Genomic DNA, 10,178 nt, shown 5'->3' on the forward strand with positions numbered 1-10,178 from the left:
ATTTGGGAAATTAATAGACTTCTTGGGAGGCATTTAAGATATTGCAATAACAACTGCTTGATCCATGTTATTCCTATGATTATTTCCCAACAAAATATGGACATTTTTCAAACTTTCTTTGGCCTTTCAATAATACTAGCACACTGTCATTTTTTTTTTAAGTACTCTCTAATCATAGCCTTTGACTCCCTTTATCCAGGAGAATTACAGAACCATTTCTGGTGAAAGATGAAGTATGCTAAGGTAGGGAAGGAGTCTGCTGTTGAACAGACTCTGAAAACCTTGGCTTTCTTACCTAAAGACACTGTTACTTGTCACTGAAACATTTGCACCCTTACACATCGCCAGCGCTTGCAGTTGGGTGCAACTACTGTACTCTGTAGCTTTGAATTCGTCAGTTCAGCTATATGGATTCCATACTTAGCTACCTGATCTTAAATATGTAGATCAAAAATCACTGTGTGTGTGTGTATGTGTGGGTCTGTGCCTAGACCCTACAATGGAGAAAAATCTGAAAAAGAGTACATACGTGTGTGTGTGTATCAAAGTGTTAGTCGCTCAGTTGTGTCTGACTCTCTGTGACCCCATGGACCCTTAGTTTGCCAGGCTCCTCTGTCCTCGGAATTCTCCAGGCAAGAATAGTGGAGTGGGTCACCATTCCCTTCTCCAGGGGATCTTCCCAACCCAGGGATTGAACCCAGGTCTCCTGCTTCACAAGCAGATTCTTTACTGTCAGAGCCACCAGGGAAGCCCATATATATATATATATATATATATATATATATATATATATCTGAATTACTTTACACATGAAACTAACACAATATTGTAAATCAACTATACTTTTTTAAAAAAGAGAATAGCACGGAAAACTTGCTCAACTCTTACAAAAGAGCCCTCTAGTTTATTGTCCACATATATTCCAGTGAATAAGCCTGAAATAACTCTCTTGGCAGTCTCAATGCTGCTCTCAACTTGATCTCCATGTTAACAGAGCAACTGTGAACACCATGATCAAGTACTCAGACAAGTCATGAGAGGAGAGTCAAAATTCAAGCAAGGATCATTTAATATCAGGAGTAGAAGAAATATTTGAAAAAGTGGAGATTCTATCCGTTCTAAAGATCTTCACAGTGAAACGAAAAAATACTATGTATCGTAAGATCCACATAGACAATCTAATGAAAATTGTGCATTATGGTGCCACTTCTGAATGTCTTTCTCAAACAGTCCTTATATAATTAATTGTAAGTCTGGGACTGTCTGATGACCTCCTTTGAATAATGGATCCATGGACCAGCCACCACATACTTGTGGTCAGGCATAATCCATTAGCATCAGACAAGGATCAATCATGTCCTGCCTGAAATCTCTGGCCATTAAGAAGCTTGCCAAGTTGAGAAGGTGCCCCCTAAAATTTTATAGGAAAGAAGTCCCCAAATTGTGTGAAATGACATCATTGTTTCCATAATGGATAAACATCTTTCAATGGGGGGGGGGGGGGACGGAGTTTAAAACTAAATTTAAAGAATATTTATGAGATCTAATCTGTGATACTGATATCTTAATTAAGGAAACTGTGCATGTTTGCAACTGTATACTTCTATTGTTTGAGATTTTGAGTTGACAGAGACAAAAGACTGAACTTAAATTCCAGTATAAAGTGAAAACTTAAGCGCTTGAAACAGTCAAATCATTTTTCAATAGACATCTTGGCAAAATTACAAATAGCAATGGAAAGTTTAGGAGAATTTAATTTTCTCAAATAATTGTAAGTTCTGATTCACTAGCCCACTTCTGTCCATGGAACTGTCCAGACGAGAATACTGGAGTGGGTTGCCATTTCCTTCTCCAGGGATCTTCCCCACTCAGGGATCGAACTTGTGTCTCTTGCATGTCCTGCATTAGCAGGCAGATTCTTTACCTTGCACCACTTGGGAAGTCCCCTTGAATGTGAATCCACCTTAAATGTTTAGAGAAACTTAAAAGGTGTGACTTTAATATATTTATTGTCAGCTTCTTTGTGCATGTATTTTTTTTTAATTATCAAAGATTATAATTGTACAATCTTGAAAAGTATAGAACAAAGTACAATTATTGAAGGACAATCGTCTACAATATTGTGTTGGCCTCTGCCACACATCAGGTTGAATCACTCACAGGTGAATTTATTGCCAACTTTTTAAAAGCAAAGTAAACCTCCAAATAGTTTTTCCACTGCCCTGTATAAATAGTATAAAACTGCCCTGCAGGCGCCAAAACGCACATATTTAATGTGAACTAATCTCTCGCTAAGCTTTCTGCCTGTTTGACTTTGTATTTGGCTGTTCTTCAAATTCTCCTAGAAAATGCCTTCAGACTTGGGGGTGGCAGTGTGGAGCTGAGGACAAAACCCCAAGGTGACACCCCAAGACCGTGAAGAGTTACCAGATGAGGGGATGGTGTGTGTGGCCACTGCCAGGCTCTAAGCTAGGCGAGGACCGGGGGAGGCTTTGGGAATCAATGGAAATTTCTCAAGAAACCGCAGAAGACCTCTGCCTACAATTTGGCAAACCCGGACCTATAAGCCTAAACACATGCCGTACTCTTCCACCAGAGGGATCCAGTTCTCCACGTTTGGTCTTGATGATAAGGGACCAAGGCTTAAGAGCGTGTTTCTGAGATTACCTTTTGTTATTCTGTGCTGTTGGGGTTTTGTCTTTCCCTAAGGGTGAGTTCCCTGGCAGAATGGCCCACTCCCTTCTCCACGTGGATGCTTTAGCTGGCAAAAGAACTGAGGCTGAAATCTGAGATTGGCTTTATGGGTGAGGTTCCTGTTTGTTCAAAGCCACCTCCTATCTTTCCCCTCTGAAGCCACCAAAGAAAACTCAGAAGATCCTGGAGTGACCCTTAATTAGCTCAGCTCCGGGAGGAGGCCCAGAGACGCTGAAATAGAACGCCTTTCTTTTTCTGTATGGCAAATATGGTCTGGGTGAAAGGCTTTTATGGATTTATCTGTTCTCCCCGGTTTGATCTATTATCTGGCTAAAGTGAAACGGGCTTGCCTCTGTTCCTTTCAGACAAGGGACCAGAATTGAGTTAGGCTTCCTTTAGCTCCGGCAGTTTTGCTTCAGGTAGCCCAAGGCATTGCCTCCCAGTCGCTAGTCCCTTCCCTTTAGGGGAAGGAAATGGAACCCAGCAGGCTGGCCCCAGGAAAAGGAAGGGGGCAACTTTGTCTGACACTTCAGTCTCTTGTTGCTGTGCAGACCTCCTCCCTCCTCTGGGCTTCCCCTTGCCCCTTTTACTAAATTTTCCCTTTTTAAGAAAGTTCTGAATGAGCACCTCACATTTTGGCATGTTAGATCTTTCAGAGTCCTAGCATTTAAGCCTCACTTGAGAAAAATGAGTTTCAGGCATCAAAGTGGTTGAAAAGAGTTTTTGAAGGAAAGAGAGACTTCCTTCTCACTGTGAAATGAAATATTTCCTGCCATATCAATAAATGAGAAATGTCACAGCCATCAGCGATTCCTGACTTCCAAATGTGAATGAGGGCTCCCAAAACTGTGATGGGGTGGTAGGTGGGGGCGGGGGGTGCGGGGGTTTGATGCAAAAAGCAGTCATCTGCCACTCTTTAAGGCAAATAAGGAAACAGGATTTGACCCCAGATAGTCCATTTCAGTCATTCAGTCGTGTCCAACTCTTTGCGATCCCATGAATCGCAGCACGCCAGGCCTCCCTGTCCATCACCAACTCCCGGAGCTCACTCAAACTCATTCCATTGAGTTGGTGATGCCATCCAACCATCTCATCCTCTGTCGTCCCCTTCTCTTCCTGCCTTCAATCTTTCCCAGCATCAGAATCTTTTCCAATGAGTCAGTTCTTCACATCAGGTGGCCGAAGTATTGGAGTTTCAGCTTCAGCATCAGTCCTTCCAATGATATTCAGGACTGATTTCCTTTAGGATGGACTAGTTGGATCTCCTTCCAGTCCAAGGGACACTCAAGAGTCTTCTCCAACACCACAGTTCAAAAGCATCAATTTTTTAGCACTCAGATTTTTTTGTAGTCCAACTCTCACATCCATACATGACTACTGGAAAAACCATAGCTTTGACTAGATGAACCTTTGTTGGCAAAGTAATGTCTCTGCTTTTTAATATGCTGTCTAGGTTGGTCATAACTTTCCTTTTAAGGAGTAAATGTCTTAATTTCATGGCTGCAGTCTCTATCTGAAGTGATTTTGGAGCCCCCCAAAATAAAATCTCTCACTGTTTCCATTGTTTCCCCATCTATTTGCCATGAAGTGATGGGACCAGATGCCATGATCTTAGTTTTCTAAATGTTGAGTTTTAAGCCAACTTTTTCACTCTCCCCTTTCACTTTCATCAAGAGGCTCTTTAATTCTTCTTCGATTTCTATTGTAAGGGTGGTGTCATCTGCATATCTGAGGTTATTGATATTTCTCCTGGCAATCTTGATTCCAGCTTGTGCTTCATCCAGTCCAGCGTTTCTCATAATGTACTCTGCATATAAGTTAAATGAGCAGGGTGTCAATATACAGCCTTATACAGTCAATATACAGTCAATATACAGCCACTGGTCCCAATTTGGAACCAGTGTGTTGTTCCATGTCCAGTTCTAACTGTTGCTTCTTGACCTGTGTACAGATTTCTCAGGAGGCAGGTCAGATGGTCTGGTATTCCCATCTCTTATAGAATTTTCCACAGTTTATTGTGGTCCACACAGTCAAAGGCTGTGGCATAGTCAATAAGGCAGAAGTAGATGTTTCTCTGGTATTCTCTTGCTTTTTATATGATCCAGCGGACCCCAGATAGCTGAGGTACATATGAAAGGAATGAATTAAATGAGCCCAGAGGTTTGCATCTTCCCATACATAGAATGCTAGATTCCTTAATTTGATCTTCCCACATGGCCACCTACTTGATCTCAAGTTAGTTTTTGGGATTCGCTGGGTAAATTCACCTTTGGGTTTGGGAAGCTTTTTATCTATATTTTAATCCAAGCTTTAAAATGTGTTTGCATAGAATAATACAGAAAACTCTGTAATCATTCTTTTAATTAACTCTTATGATTCAATTTTTATATTTAACTCTTGGATTCATATGGAATTTACTTCCATGTGAAGAATAGGTAATAAATAAATTTTTTCCTTCAAATAACTAAAATTCAATAAACTAAAAACAAATGACAAAGGTCGGTCTAGTCAAAGCTATGGTTTTTCCAGTAGTCATGTATGGATGTGAAAGTTGGACTATAAAAAAAGCTGAGCACCAAAAAATTGATGCTTTTGAACTGTGGTTTTGGAGGACTCTTGAGAGTCCCTTGGACTGCAAGACCCAACCAGTCCATCCTAATGAAAATCAGCCCTGAATACTCATTGGAAGGACTGATGCTGAAGCTGAAACTCCCAAACTTTGGCCACCTGATGCGAAGAGCTGACTCACTGGAAAAGACCCTGATGCTGGGAAAGATTGAAGGTGGGAGAAGAAGGGGATGATGGAGGATGAGATAGTTGGATGGCATCACTGATGTGATGGACATGAGCCTGAGCAGACTCTGGGAGTTGGTGATAGACAGGGAGGCCTTGTGTGCTGTAGTCCATGGGGTTGCAAAAAATCGAATACGACTGAGCAACTGAACTGAACTGAATAACAGCTTCCTGAAGAGAAGTGGGACATTCTCAGATCTGTATACAAACCCAAACAGTGATCTGAACCAGACCTTGTGCAAAACTGACATGAAGTCACCCCTTTCAGCCCAATTTAGTGCAATGAAAACCAGAGAGCACTTAGGAGTGTCTCTTTAAGCTCAGTTGAAGAAAATATGAAAAGAAAAGAAAATGAAATTGTTTTTGCCACACAAGTTTAAACCGCCTTCTTTTGGGAGGTCTTTCAATAGAGGACAAGTTGAAAGCTTAAAATGTTATTTTCTGAATGTTGGGAAATATGAAATATTTTCTTAAGAACAAGTATAATTACATGCAAAAGTAATGCTTGCTTATATCAACATTTTATCTTCAAACTTTTATTTCTGTATTCGGCTGTGCTGGGTGTTAGTTCTGGCATGTGGAATTTTTTATTTGTGGCATGCAAACCCCTAGTTGCGACCTGTGGGATCTAGTTCCCGGACCAGGGGGTGAACTTTGGCTCCTGCCTTGGGAGCACAGAGTCTTAAACACTAGACTGCCAGACAAGTCACACCTACCAACATTTTGTCTTAATGATTCTCAAACCTTATCATGCATAAGACTCACCTGCAAAACTTGTTCAAAGCATGAGTATTGGCACATTCTCCCTCTCACCTCCTCTGAAATGATCCACGAGGTCTGTGCTGGGGCCAAGGCATCTGCATTTTGACAGATGTATGCAGTGTCGGTTCTTCAGTGAACCAGAGGGTGTAATTTATCTGCAGGACCATGGAGCCCACCCTCTTTCTTGGTCTTGGCTATGGTGGGGGCCCCCTCGGTCCTTCCTTTTCTACCCTTGCCTGTTCTGCTCTTTTCCCTGCATAGGGGGTGGGTGGGGGCAAGCTCCATGCATCAAATCACTGGACTTTGTAAGATTAAAATGGTAGAGAAGGTTCCATATGAAGAAGAATAAATCAGTCAGTGTCTATTCATCTGGAAAGTCAACAATTGCCCAGTAACACCCCAGATTCAGAAGAGCAGAACTGGTTGGTACCATGGGGATCCATCTGGAAAGTCAACAATCGCCCAGTGACACCCCAGATTCAGAAGGGCAGAACTGGTTGTACCATGGAGACTGAGGGGTTGCTAACCTCTTAGAATCACTGAAGAAACATGTGAGAAAGAACAACATCACTTGGCCTTGAATCCTAAAGGAAACATCTGATCACAGCTTGAAAAGGTTTGGGAAAGGTAACTGTATGACCCAATCAATGATGTATTGAATCTAAACAACTTATTATCAGCAAATAAATTATGTTAAAGATTTTAAGAACATTCTGGAGATGTTTATGCATGTTGGATACATGTTCTTACATATGTTTCTATGTGTGTGTGCTCAGTCACTCAGTCATATCCGACTCTTCCTGACCCCATGGACTGTAGCCCGCCAGGCTCCTCTGTTCATGAAATTTTCCAGGCAAGAATACTGGAGTGGGTTGCCATTTCCTACTCCAGGAGATCTTCCCTACCCGGGGATCAAACCTCAGTCTCTAGTGTCAGTAGGCAGATTCTTTACCACCGTGCCACCTTATTCTCTCATTGTGTTTAAATATAATGTTACAAACACCATATATTATAGAAATATTACTTGCTTGCTATTACTTAGGGTATGAATTCTTCAAAGCTCTTTAAAGTATTTTCAAATTATTTTTCAAATTCTCTCTGCTACTTCTTGTGGTCTCCAGCAATGGACAGGTACACCAATTCCATTTATATGTTCAACAGAACCACATACTGTAATTTTTAAAATTATGCAGGAACTTCATTATTGCTTTCATTTGAGATCTTCCACTGTAAATGCAATTGGACAATTTTCACTTGACTCACACACCTTTATTTACCTCCCCATACTTTGTCCATAATGCAATAGAAAGTATTTTAGTGATTTTTATGCCTTAAAAATAATTGCCACATATAGGGGAGAAGGGATACATGTATATGTATAGCTGAGTTGCTCTGCTTCACACCTAAAACTATCACAGCATTGTTAATAGTCTATACTCCAATATAAAATAAAAGTTAAAAATAACTTTATTAAATGACATTTTTATACAAGCTTTTTAAACTAAAACTGATTCTCTTCCTGCAGTTAGTCTTCACATAGGTTAAAGCGCATGTCAGTGAAAAGAGTAGTTGTTTCACTTAAGAAAGAAGTAAAAATAAAGTCATGTTCTTTTCCTTGATGGGATGAGAACCAGTAAGTATGCTGGGCAGAAAGGTCTCTCTATAATCAATTACAGAACCAGGGTAGAGGTGGGAGTCACAGTTTTTGTTTGAGGCCAAACTAAGGGAAAGGGAGCCCTCTTGTCTGATGCCCCACGTTTGTTTGCTTATTTACCTAGGCAAAAGGGCTTAACTGCACAGAAAAACCAGCTTCTACTCTATTGACATAAATCTCATTTCACCTGACCCACAAATTATGGTTTTTCTTGTTCAGTGGCTAAGTCATGCCTGACTGTGTGCGACCCTATGTCAGACTCCGCGATTCCCTATTAATACTTCACTGTCTCCTGGAGTTTGCTCAGGAATCAGTGATGCTATCCATCCATCTCATCCTCTGTCACCCCCCCTTCTTTTGCCCCCAGTCTTTCCCAGCATCAGGGCTTTTGCCAATGAGTTGACTCTTCGCATCAGGTGGCCAAAGTATTGGAGTTTCAGCTTCAGCATCAGTACTTCCAGTGACAATTCAGGGTTGATTTCCTTTAGGATTGACTGGTTTGGTCTCCTTGCAGTCCAAGGGACTCTCAGGAGTCTTCTCCAGCACCACAGTTAGAAAGCACCAATTCTTTGGTGCTCAGCCTTCTTTAAGGTCCAACTCTCACATCCATACATGACCACTGGAAAGACCATACGATAATGGTTGGCAGCCTTCAAAAGGATACCAGCACACAACTCCAGCACTTCTTCCAAAGGAACTGCTGTACCAGCTCTACATTCAGGTTGTACAATGCTTTTGAAGAATTGAATGGCTCTCCATTTGTCAAGCATTTCCATGAAATGGGTTTTTTCTTCAATTATTTATAAAATCTCATTTCAGTGTTGGATGAGAAGCCAATTTGATGACATTGTCCTGCAGGGGCTCCCCACCCTGGCTGCACACTGGACTCTCCCGGGCCTTTAAAAGATACCAATGTTCCCACTCCCACCCCCAAGGTTCTGATGTATTGGCCTGGGGATTTCAATAAGACCCTGAACTAAGTAAAGAAGCCCTCAGCACTCTAGTAGGGGGATAATGAAAGTGTTAGTCACTCAGTCGTGTCCGACTTTGTGACCCCATGGACTGTAGCCCACCAGGCTCCTCTGTCCATGGAATTCTCCAGGCAAAAATACTTGAGTGGGTTGCCATGCCCTCCTCCAGGGGATCTTCCCAACCCAAGGATCAAACCTGGATCTCCTGTATTGCAGGCAGATTCTTTACCATCTGAGCCACAAGGGAGGCCCCATTGGGGGATAACGGATGTCATTTAACTGTTCCCTCATGTTGGGCCCTCTATTCATAAAAAATGGATAATAACACAGTAGTTTATTTCTCAAAGGAAGAGATTCATGAGGATTTTTTTGGTTTGTTTCAACCTGTTTGTTTCAAAGAAATACCTACAAGGTATCTTGACATAGAGACAGGATCAAAATGATGCAAGCTAGTCAAATCTTTTAAAAAGTAGTTCTTCATGTTTGAGGCTTTGCATTGTTGTCGTTCAGTCACTAAGTCGTGTCCAACTCTTAGCGACCTCACGGACTGCAGCGTGTGAGGCTCCTCTGTCCTCCACTATCTCCTTACAGAAATGCTGTCAAACACAATGCCTACCAAAGGTAAATAGGACATTAATGATTTCCCCCATGATCGGGCCCGTATGCACTGGTTTAGCCTGTTGAACTATATCCTCTGTTGCTCCTGCTCCAAGTTCCTATGCCGTCAGACCAGCTCCTTTACACCCCTCCTTGTCCCTCTGGCTGGCCATGGTGCCTGGGTCTGTCTACCGCATGGTTGTTGACTGACTGACTGACGGCATTTTTCCATTGTTTTGGGAGCCAGAGAGACTGTTACTAGTAGCAGTGCCACAGTGACCTCTCTTGATGAAACCAGAAAGTGCAGTGAGATACGGTCCAGAAAGGAGTCCCGCTGAGGCTGAAATGTGAGCTATTCCCCGTGTCAGGCCGGGACCTGTTACCAGAGGTGAATGAGCTTAAGGACAATGCGATGAGCAGAGCTGGGAGCTGCAGCCCAGCCCAGCATTTTTCTTAACAACTTATCTGATTCTGTCTCTCTGTGGCCACGTTCCGGAGACCCAAGTTTGAATTCACTCTTTTAAATGATTTTGCTAATTTTTCATCATTCAAAGAATTAAACATTTTGTACTGTGCATTGTTTTAAAAAAATAAACCACCCAAGGTAGTTTCATTTAGGCAGTTTAAAAACTCCCTGCCACATTTTAAAAGAAAATGTCACAATGCTTTAGGGTAGCTTTAAAAAATATTCTTTTAATTTTTATGTG

This window comes from Bos indicus, chromosome 11 (assembly GCF_029378745.1).
Source record: "Bos indicus isolate NIAB-ARS_2022 breed Sahiwal x Tharparkar chromosome 11, NIAB-ARS_B.indTharparkar_mat_pri_1.0, whole genome shotgun sequence".
Taxonomy (NCBI): Eukaryota; Metazoa; Chordata; class Mammalia; order Artiodactyla; family Bovidae; genus Bos; species Bos indicus.